The sequence below is a fragment of the Coregonus clupeaformis genome, unplaced genomic scaffold (assembly GCF_020615455.1).
Source record: "Coregonus clupeaformis isolate EN_2021a unplaced genomic scaffold, ASM2061545v1 scaf0588, whole genome shotgun sequence".
Lineage (NCBI taxonomy): Eukaryota > Metazoa > Chordata > Actinopteri > Salmoniformes > Salmonidae > Coregonus > Coregonus clupeaformis.
The window spans coordinates 50,707-62,500 of record NW_025534043.1 but is presented as its reverse complement, the minus strand read 5'-3'; positions in this window follow the sequence as shown (position 1 = coordinate 62,500).

Genomic DNA, 11,794 nt, shown 5'->3' with positions numbered 1-11,794 from the left:
AATGGATCATCATCATCATCATCATCATCATCATCATCATCATAATATGTGTATCTGCACATGGAGGATAATGTCTTTAAGATATTTTCTCCTGTCTCTGTATCATACTCAGCTGCAGCAACACTGAGTTTAGACAGAACTGACCAGGCCTCTTTATCATCACCAACAATAAACCTGAATGAGAAGACAGAGAAACATTGTTACTACATGTTATCCTAGATTCTCTGGTTAAGTCATGCAGAGGAATCACCCACAGACAAATAATAATGTTTACATGGCAGAATGCCAAATAAAGACTAATGGAGTGATTTGGATAAACAGATGTTTTATTAACAAGATAAATAGCTGGTACAATATGACACATCTCTGAAGAAAAAAACACTCACCTCAGCTGTGAGATGTAGGGCAGACACTGAAGGAAACTCCTCACTTCACTCTCTTCATCTGACCAGCCCTTCAGCTCTACTGGTTTCTTCTCTGGTTGGAGTTTCAGCACTTCTAGGAGGAGGGAGGCCTTTCTCTTTGAGAGGTCTATGGACCAGACTGCAGGAGCTGACTGGTAAACTGGCTGTAATGCTGGAAGGACACTCCTGCCTGTTTGAGTCTCATAGTCCTTCACATGTGAGTACAGATCCAGCAGGAAATCACATTTCTGATAGTGATATACTTTAGACAGTGAAAACACTTTCTCTACAGTTGTTTGTATGGTTCCTCTCTCATGGAGAGCTGCTTGAAGACACAGATTCAGTAGGAATATCTTCTCTCTCCTTGTCCTCTCTATATTATCCTTCAGTAGAGGAAATCTGAACAAACAGTTTAAAACACAGATGATATACAGGTGAGTGATGAGGACTGATATGAGTAACAGGGTTGGGGAACTGAAAACCAATAGCACTTTATGACTCCATGTTTCTATAACAATACAACTTTGAATTGGAATTTTGTTCAATTTCAATTTCTACTGAATTACAGTTTCTACAGCATCTTCATATGTGCATGTATTAAACAGATAAAGACGACGTTAACAGAAATACTATCTCCACCAGTTCAATGACACATGGACTCTTGTTGGATAAACTCCCTCACCTCAGCTGTGAGATGTAGGGCAGACACTGAAGGAAACTCCTCACTTCACTCTCTTCATCTGACCAGCCCTTCAGCTCTACTGGTTTCTTCTCTGGTTGGAGTTTCAGCACTTCTAGGAGGAGGGAGGCCTTTCTCTTTGAGAGGTCTATGGACCAGACTGCAGGAGCTGACTGGTAAACTGGCTGTAATGCTGGAAGGACACTCCTGCCTGTTTGAGTCTCATAGTCCTTCACATGAGAGTACAGATCCAGCAGGAAATCACTCTGTTTAGAATAGGATCCACGGGGAAAAGGAAAGGTGCTGTAAGTCCACACTGATGATACCAGCTTCAGTGTCTTCTCTCCTGTCTGCTCCTCCCACTCTGCTGCTTGAGACAGGAGATCCACCAGGAACTTGATCTGCTTTGAGTGATCAGACCTCCATGGACAGAAACTGCAACAAGGACAGTAACAGCTGATTCAGACATGGATGAACACATGAAACCAGTCATAGCTAAAGATATATGAAGTAGTTATACATTTACATAATGTGCTTTGATTATATGTAAAAGTATTTACTTTTAGAGACATTCACATAATGTATGTGTGACATTTAGTAATGCAACATTTGTTATGTCAGGAAATCTGAGTATAAATGTTACCAGATTCACCAACACTTGAAGTTTTATATTACAATGTTTCTACAAGATAATAATCACTAGCATCACATAATCACTAACCACCACACATGTTGAGACTCACCTCAGCTGTGAGATGTAGGGCAGACACTGAAGGAAACTCCTCACTTCACTCTCTTCATCTGACCAGCCCTTTAGCTTTACTGGTTTATTCTCTGGTTGGAGTTTCAGCACTTCTAGGAGGAGGGAGGCCTTTCTCTTTGAGAGGTCTATGGACCAGACTGCAGGAGCTGACTGGTAAACTGGCTGTAATGCTGGAAGGACACTCCTGCCTGTTTGAGTCTCATAGTCCTTCACATGTGAGTACAGATCCAGCAGGAAATCACTCTGTTTAGAATTGTCTCTATAGAGAAAAGGAAAGGTGCTGTAAGTCCACACTGATGATACCAGCTTCAGTGTCTTCTCTCCTGTCTGCTCCTCCCACTCTGCTGCTTGAGACAGGAGATCCACCAGGAACTTGATCTGCTTTGAGTGATCAGACCTCCATGGATGGAAACTGCAACAAGGATAGTAACAGCTGATTCAGACATGGATGAACACATGAAACCAGTCATAGCTAAAGATATATGAAGTAGTTATACATTTACATAATGTGCTTTGATTATATGTAAAAGTATTTACTTTGAGAGACATTCACATGATGTATGTGTGACATTTTGTAATGCAACATTTGTTATGTCAGGAAATCAGGGGATAAATGTTACCAGATTCACCAACACAAAGTTTCATATTACACAATGTTTCTACAAGACAATAATCACTAGCATCACATAATCACTAACCACCACACATGTTCAGACTCACCTCAGCTGTGAGATGTAGGGCAGACACTGAAGGAAACTCCTCACTTCACTCTCTTCATCTGACCAGCCCTTCAGCTCTACTGGTTTCTTCTGTGGTTGGAGTTTCAGCACTTCTAGGAGGGAGGCCTTTCTCTTTGAGAGGTCTATGGACCAGACTGCAGGAGCTGACTGGTAAACTGGCTGTAATGCTGGAAGGACACTCCTGCCTGTTTGAGTCTCATAGTCCTTCACATGTGAGTACAGATCCAGCAGGAAATCACTCTCTCTAAATGGATCATTACCATCATCATAGTTGTATCTGAACATGGAGGATAATGTCTTTAAGATATTTTCTCCTGTCTCTGTATCATACTCAGCTGCAGCAACACTGAGTTTAGACAGAACTGACCAGGCCTCTTTATCATAACCAACAATAAACCTGAATGAGAAGACAGAGAAACATTGTTACTACATGTTATCCTAGATTATCTGGTTAAGTCATGCAGAGGAATCACCCACAGACAAATAATAATGTTTACATGGCAGAATGGCAAAAAAAAAGACTAATGGAGTGATTTGGATAAACAGATGTTTTATTAACAAGATAAATAGCTGGTACAATATGACACATCTCTGGAAAAAAACACTCACCTCAGCTGTGAGATGTAGGGCAGACACTGAAGGAAACTCCTCACTTCACTCTCTTCATCTGACCAGCCCTTCAGCTCTACTGGTTTCTTCTCTGATTGGAGTTTCAGCACTTCTAGGAGGAGGGAGGCCTTTCTCTTTGAGAGGTCTATGGACCAGACTGCAGGACTGGCTGACTGGTAAACTGGCTGTAATGCTGGAAGGACACTCCTGCCTGTTTGAGTCTCAAAGTCCTTCACATGTGAGTACAGATCCAGCAGGAAATCACTCTGTTCAGAATTGTTTCCATAGAGAAAAGGAAAGGTGCTGTAAGTCCACATTGATGATACCAGCTTCAGTGTCTTCTCTCCTGTCTGCTCCTCCCACTCTGCTGCTTGAGACAGGAGATCCACCAGGAACTTGATCCGCTTTGAGTGTTCAGACCTCCATGGATAGAAACTGCAACAAGGACAGTAACAGCTGATTCAGACATGGATGAACACATGAAACCAGTCATAGCTAAATATATATGAAGTAGTTATACATTTACATAATGTGCTTTGATTATATGTAAAATTATTTAATTTTAGAGACATTCACGATGTATGTGTGACATTTAGTAATGCAACATTTGTTATGTCAGGAAATCTGAGTATAAATGTTACCAGATTCACCAACACTTGAAGATTTATATTACAATGTTTCTACAAGATAATAATCACTAGCATCACATAATCACTAACCACCACACATGTTCAGATTCACCTCAGCTGTGAGATGTAGGGCAGAAACTGAAGGAAACTCCTCACTTCACTCTCTTCATCTGACCAGCCCTTCAGCTCTACTGGTTTCTTCTCTGGTTGGAGTTTCAGCACTTCTAGGAGGAGGGAGGCCTTTCTCTTTGAGAGGTCTATGGACCAGACTGCAGGAGCTGACTGGTAAACTGGCTGTAATGCTGGAAGGACACTCCTGCCTGTTTGAGTCTCATAGTCATTCACATGTGAGTACAGATCCAGCAGGAAATCACATTTCTCATAGTGATATACTTTAGACAGTGAAAACACTTTCTCTACAGTTGTTTGTATGGTTCCTCTCTCATGGAGAGCTGCTTGAAGACACAGATTCAGTAGGAATATCTTCTCTCTCCTTGTCCTCTCTATATTATCCTTCAGTAGAGGAAATCTGAACAAACAGTTTAAAACACAGATGATATACAGGTGAGTGATGAGGACTGATATGAGTAACAGGGTTGGGGAACTGAAAACCAATAGCACTTTATGACTCCATCTTTCTATAACAATACAACTATGAATTGGAATTTTGTTCAATTTCAATTCCTACTGAATTACAGTTTCTACAGCATCTTCATATGTTCATGTATTAAACAGTTAAAGACGATGTAAAAACAGAAATACTATCTCCACCAGTTCAATGACACATGGACTCTTGTTGGATAAACTCCCTCACCTCAGCTGTGAGATGTAGGGCAGACACTGAAGGAAACTCCTCACTTCACTCTCTTCACCTGACCAGCCCTCCAGCGCTACTGATTTCTTCTCTGGTTGGAGTTTCAGCACTTCTAGGAGGAGGGAGGCCTTTCTCTTTAAGAGGTCTATGGACCAGACTGCAGGAGCTGACTGGTAAACTGGCTGTAATGCTGGAAGGACACTCCTACCTGTTTGAGTCTCATAGTCCTTCACATGTGAGTACAGATCCAGCAGGAAATCCCATTTCTGACTGCGATATACTTTAGACAGCGACAACAGTTTCTCTACAGTTGTTTGTATGGTTCCTCTCTCATGGAGAGCTGCTTGAAGACACAGATTCAGTAGGAATATCTTCTCTCTCTTTGTCCTCTCTACAGGGGATCTTCTCTGATCCTGTGATGGAGGAAAACTGCAAGAACAGTTAAACAACAAATAGATGAATATGTGAGAGATATTTGAATTTCTGATGGTCACATTATGGTGGGTAAAATACAATGACTATCTTTCTAAACTCATCATCCACTTCAATTGTTCCTCAGAATCCTGACTACGAAGTAAGATTGCATCTTTTTAAACAGTATGTGTATGTTTAGTTTATTAAGTTACTGCAGAAAGCTACAAACTTCCTCTCTAAAAGGAAATACAGGGACAGACAACTACAATCTCTGAACTGTACTGATCCAACTCACCTCAGCTGTGAGATGTAGGGCAGACACTGAAGGAAACTCCTCACTTCACTCTCTTCATCTGACCAGCCCTTCAGCTCTACTGGTTTCTTCTCTGGTTGGAGTTCCAGCACTTCTAGGAGGAGGGAGGCCTTTCTCTTTGAGAGGTCTATGAACCAGACTGCAGGAGCTGACTGGTAAACTGGCTGTAATGCTGGAAGGACACTCCTGCCTGTTTGAGTCTCATAGTCATTCACATGTGAGTACAGATCCAGCAGGAAATCACATTTCTGATAGCGATATACTTTAGACAGTGACAACAGTTTCTCTACAGTTGTTTGTATGGTTCCTCTCTCATGGAGAGCTGCTTGAAGACACAGATTCAGTAGGAATATCTTCTCTCTCCTTGTCCTCTCTATATTATCCTTCAGTAGAGGAAATCTGAACAAACAGTTTAAAACACAGATGATATACAGGTGAGTGATGAGGACTGATATGAGTAACAGGGTTGGGGAACTGAAAACCAATAGCACTTTATGACTCCATCTTTCTATAACAATACAACTATGAATTGGAATTTTGATCAATTTCAAATCCTACTGAATTACAGTTTCTACAGCATCTTCATATGTGCATGTATTAAACAGATAAAGACGATGTAAAAACAGAAATACTATCTCCACCAGTTCAATGACACATGGACTCTTGTTGGATAAACTCACTCACCTCAGCTGTGAGATGTAGGGCAGACACTGAAGGAAACTCCTCACTTCACTCTCTTCATCTGACCAGTCCTTCAGCTCTACTGGTTTCTTCTCTGGTTGGAGTTTCAGCACTTCTAGGAGGAGGGAGGCCTTTCTCTCTGAGAGGTCTATGGACCAGACTGCAGGAGCTGACTGGTAAACTGGCTGTAATGCTGGAAGGACACTCCTGCCTGTTTGAGTCTCATAGTCCTTCACATGTGAGTCAGATCCAGCAGAAATCACTCTGTTTAGAATTGTCTCCATAGGGAAAAGGAAAAGGTGCTGTAAGTCCACACTGATGATACCAGCTTCAGTGTCTTCTCTCCTGTCTGCTCCTCCCACTCTGCTGCTTGAGACAGAGATCCACCAGGAACTTGATCTGATTTGAGTGATCAGACCTCCATGGACAGAAACTGCAACAAGGACAGTAACAGCTGATTCAGACATGGATGAACACATGAAACCAGTCATAGCTAAAGATATATGAAGTAGTTTTACATTTACATAATGTGCTTTGATTATATGTAAAAGTATTTAATTTTAGAGACATTCACATGATGTATGTGTGACATTTAGTAATGCAACATTTGTTATGTCAGGAAATCAGGGGATAAATGTTACCAGATTCACCAACACTTGAAGTTGTATATTACAATGTTTCTAGAAGATAATAATCACTAGCATCACAAAATCACTAACCACCACACATGTTCAGACTCACCTCAGCTGTGAGATGTAGGGCAGACACTGAAGGAAACTCCTCACTTCACTCTCTTCATCTGACCAGCCCTTCAGCTCTACTGGTTTCTTCTCTGGTTGGAGTTTCAGCACTTCTAGGAGGAGGGAGGCCTTTCTCTTTGAGAGGTCTATGGACCAGACTGCAGGAGCTGACTGGTAAACTGGCTGTAATGCTGGAAGGACACTCCTGCCTGTTTGAGTCTCATAGTCCTTCACATGTGAGTACAGATCCAGCAGGAAATCACTCTGTTTAGAATTGTCTCCATAGGGAAAAGGAAAGGTGCTGTAAGTCCACACTGATGATACCAGCTTCAGTGTCTTCTCTCCTGTCTGCTCCTCCCACTCTGCTGCTTGAGACAGGAGATCCACCAGGAACTTGATCTGATTTGAGTGATCAGACCTCCGTGGATAGAAACTGCAACAAGGACAGTAACAGCTGATTCAGACATGGATGAACACATGAAACCAGTCATAGCTAAAGATATATGAAGTAGTTTTACATTTACATAATGTGCTTTGATTATATGTAAAAGTATTTAATTTTAGAGACATTCACATGATGTATGTGTGACATTTAGTAATGCAACATTTGTTATGTCAGGAAATCAGGGGATAAATGTTACCAGATTCACCAACACTTGAAGTTGTATATTACAATGTTTCTAGAAGATAATAATCACTAGCATCACAAAATCACTAACCACCACACATGTTCAGACTCACCTCAGCTGTGAGATGTAGGGCAGACACTGAAGGAAACTCCTCACTTCACTCTCTTCATCTGACCAGCCCTTCAGCTCTACTGGTTTCTTCTCTGGTTGGAGTTTCAGCACTTCTAGGAGGAGGGAGGCCTTTCTCTTTGAGAGGTCTATGGACCAGACTGCAGGAGCTGACTGGTAAACTGGCTGTAATGCTGGAAGGACACTCCTGCCTGTTTGAGTCTCATAGTCCTTCACATGTGAGTACAGATCCAGCAGGAAATCACATTTCTGATTGTGATATACTTCAGACAGTGACAACAGTTTTTCTACAGTTGTTTGTATGGTTCCTCTCTCACGGAGAGAGCTGCTTAAAGACACAGATTCAGTAGGAATATCTTCTCTCTCCTTGTCCTCTCTATATTATCCTTCAGTGAAATCTGAACAAACAGTTTAAAACACAGATGATATACAGGTGAGTGATGAGGACTGATATGAGTAACAGGGTTGGGGAACTGAAAACCAATAGCACTTTATGACTCCATCTTTCTGTAACAATACAACTATGAATTGGAATTTTGTTCAATTTCAATTCCTACTGAATTAGAGTTTCTACAGCATCTTCATATGTGCATGTATTAAACAGATAAAGACGATGTTAACAGAAATACTATCTCCACCAGTTCAATGACACATGGACTCTTGTTGGAAAACTCACTCACCTCAGCTGTGAGATGTAGGGCAGACACTGAAGGAAACTCCTCACTTCACTCTCTTCATCTGACCAGTCCTTCAGCTCTACTGGTTTCTTCTCTGGTTTGGAGTTTCAGCACTTCTAGGAGGAGGGAGGCCTTTCTCTGAGAGGTCTATGGACCAGACTGCAGGAGCTGACTGGTAAACTGGCTGTAATGCTGGAAGGACACTCCTGCCTGTTTGATTCTCATAGTCCTTCACATGTGAGTACAGATCCAGCAGGAAATCACATTTCTGATAGTGATATACTTTAGACAGTGACAACAGTTTCTCTACAGTTGTTTGTATGGATCCTCTCTCATGGAGAGCTGCTTGAAGACACAGATTCAGTAGGAATATCTTCTCTCTCTTTGTCCTCTCTTCAGGGGATCTTCTCTGATCCTGTGGTGGAGGAAAACTGCAAGAACAGTTTAACAACAAATAGATGAATATGTGAAAGATATGATATGCATTTCTGATGGTCACATTATGGCAGTTAAAATACAATGACTATATTTCTAAACTCATCATCCACTTAAATTGTTCCTCAAAATCCTGACTACAAAGATTACATATTTTCCAAACAGTATGTGTCTGTTTAGTTTATTAAGTTACTGCAGAAAGCTAAACGCATCCTCTCTAAAGGGAAATACAGGGACAGACAACTACAATCTCTGAACTGTACTGATCCAACTCACCTCAGCTGTGAGATGTAGGGCAGACACTGAAGGAAACTCCTCACTTCACTCTCTTCATCTGACCAGACCTTCAGCTCTACTGGTTTCTTCCCTGGTTGGAGTTTCAGCACTTCTAGGAGGGGAGGAGGCCTTTCTCTCTGAGAGGTCTATGGACCAGACTGCAGGAGCTGACTGGTAAGTGGTTTCAATGATGGAAGGACACTCCTGGCTGTTTGATTCCTATTGTACTTCACATGTGAGTACAGATCCAGCAGGATGTCATATCTCTCAGTTTGATACACAGAGAACAGTGACAGCAGTGTGTTCACAGCTCTCTGGAAAGTTTCTCTGTGATCTAGTGCTGCTTGTAAACACAAATCTAGTAGGACTGCTTTCTCTTCTGTCTCCAGTCTTTCAGGGGGATCCTCTCTGATGTTCTAGTGGGGGTAAACCTGTGACCCATAAAACATAAGAATGTCTATGTTCAGATAGAAGCAGGGAGAATGTGACTGCTGCCTCTTTTACAGACTGAATACTGTTGTCATCATGTATATCTTGTTGTGTTGTTGCAATGTCTTGTTTGTCTGTCTTAGCCTTTTGATAGGTTGTCATTGGAAATAAGAACAATATGTTCTCACCTGACTTAAATAAATGAATAGTCACAAAGACATTGTGTAAATATATATTGGCTGTGGAAACACTCACCTGAGTTTGTTGATATGTGATAAACAGTCTAAAATGGTTTTGCTGAGAGCTTCACTGAGAAGAGTTCTCTGACCCCAGTGTAGACAGAGATGAACCCTCTCTAGACTCTGCTTCATCACTTCTTCTGCTCTCTCAAACACTCGTCTTTCACCCTGGACTGGAAGGTGCAACTCATTTCCACAGAGACCAAGTAAGCTGGTGAAGTCCATCTCTGCCACACTGCTCAGCAAAGTTGTCCAGAGTTGACACAGCATTGAGGGGTCAGATGAATCATCAGAGGAGGGCCTTTAAAAGAGAATAGATTATAAAGATTATTTCAAAGTAGCATGACACAGAAGTGTTTATAACTCAGTATCTGAATGGAAGAGAATACAATAGATATTTTTATAAAGATCAGTTGCTTCATCACAATTTCTCTTTCTTTGACTGGATAATTGGAAATAAACTGGTGAATTAAATAACACAAATATATAACACAAATATTACCCAAGATGTCTGACATTCATTGAAGGGTCAGATGTATCATCAGAAAACAGATTAGATCTGTAATTCAAATCTAACATTGTTTTGAAGTAGCATGAACCCAATGTTTTGTCATCTTTATAACTAACTCAGTACATGGCTGAAATACCAATGAGTGTTCCATTCATCAAGATAACTTATTTGCAGGGATTTGGGGGTGAGTTAATCAGTAGGACAAAAGTCTTGAGAACATTTTTTAATTTACAGAGATGCAACCTGATCTCAAATGGTAGACATTCAGCCATGATACAGCTGTGACAAACAAGGAATTAAAGGAGTTGCATGAATGGTTAGGTGATTACCAATCTATCTTTAATTAGGTTAGTTTGTACACAGATAATAAACTTACCCAAGATGTCTGACATTCTTCAGAGAGCCCAGTATCAGCCTTACTCCTTGGTCTGACACAATGCAGTCGTTCAGGTCCAAGCCAACCTTTCTCTCTGCAGACTGACTGGTCACATAAGAGACTGCTAAGCACTGATGAGGATCAAGATGTTCTCCACTCACGTCTAGATGATAGTCCAGTTTGTCCAGGAGAAGGAGACAGGCCTCAGTAGACTGATGTTCATACAAGCACTGACACAAAAACAGAAGATCTATCTCAAACTCAGGAACACCACCTTCTGCATGATCTTGGTTTGTTTGAGATGGAAGAAATGTGTTCACCACTTCCTTGAAGAACCAATCTGACGTCTTCTTGATCTGTTGATCCGGAACTAGACCGTTTACCAATCTAATATTCCTCTCATTCAGAAGCCCACACAGGAAGGGGAATTAAGTGTTTTGTGTGTTTCCATTCTTCAGTCTGGCACTTCTCTAGAACCTCTCTGATTTGATCTGGATTCTGTAAGAGCCAAAGGGCACCAAAGAACTCCCTGCATTGTGTAGTGGAGAAATGCACAGTAAGTGTCTAACACTGTGGGTGCAACTTAACCATAAGTGCTCCCAGAACGCAAAATGGACACCGCTTTCTTCACAACTCAGTGTTGTCAAGTTCATGTTTTTTTCATTTGTTGCATCAAAAGCAATTTCTGCCAAAGACAATATTTTCTCTCTGTTTTCTTTGAGATAATTGTCGGTATCCTTAAGTCGTTTGCCACTGTGTTTTTGGATACAGTGACGGAGGATGTTGCTGTACATTTCGGTTATAGTGCATGTCTGTTTAGAAGCCTTTGAGGTAGGGAAATAAATGCAGGTAACCACCATCAGTGCATACATTGGGACATGGCACAGACTGAACAACTCTAGGTTGTTTAACACACTGGTCAAGGAGTCAGAATGCAGCACTCAGCATCTCTGTTAAGTAAGCCCTGATGGATTCATCACTGAACCCTTTCACCTCCACTCTGAACCAGTCTGCGGCCAGTCTGTCAGGGAAGTCTTCAGATTGATCTGGTCTGCATGTGGTCACAATCTTTGCATCAGGGAGGTTCTCCACAAGGTCCTTTACTACTGACAGAGAGGAGAGGTCTGTGATTCCATCAAATATGATGACAACGTTTTCCAGAGTTCTCCTTAATATCCTGTAACACTTCTTCTTTACTTTTTTGGGCTCACTGTACATGTTAAAGAGAAGGTCCTCCAGGCTCATGGGTTTTCTGTGTGAAATGTCTCTCACGTCAAAATAAAACATGTAATCTAGTTCTCTGTGAT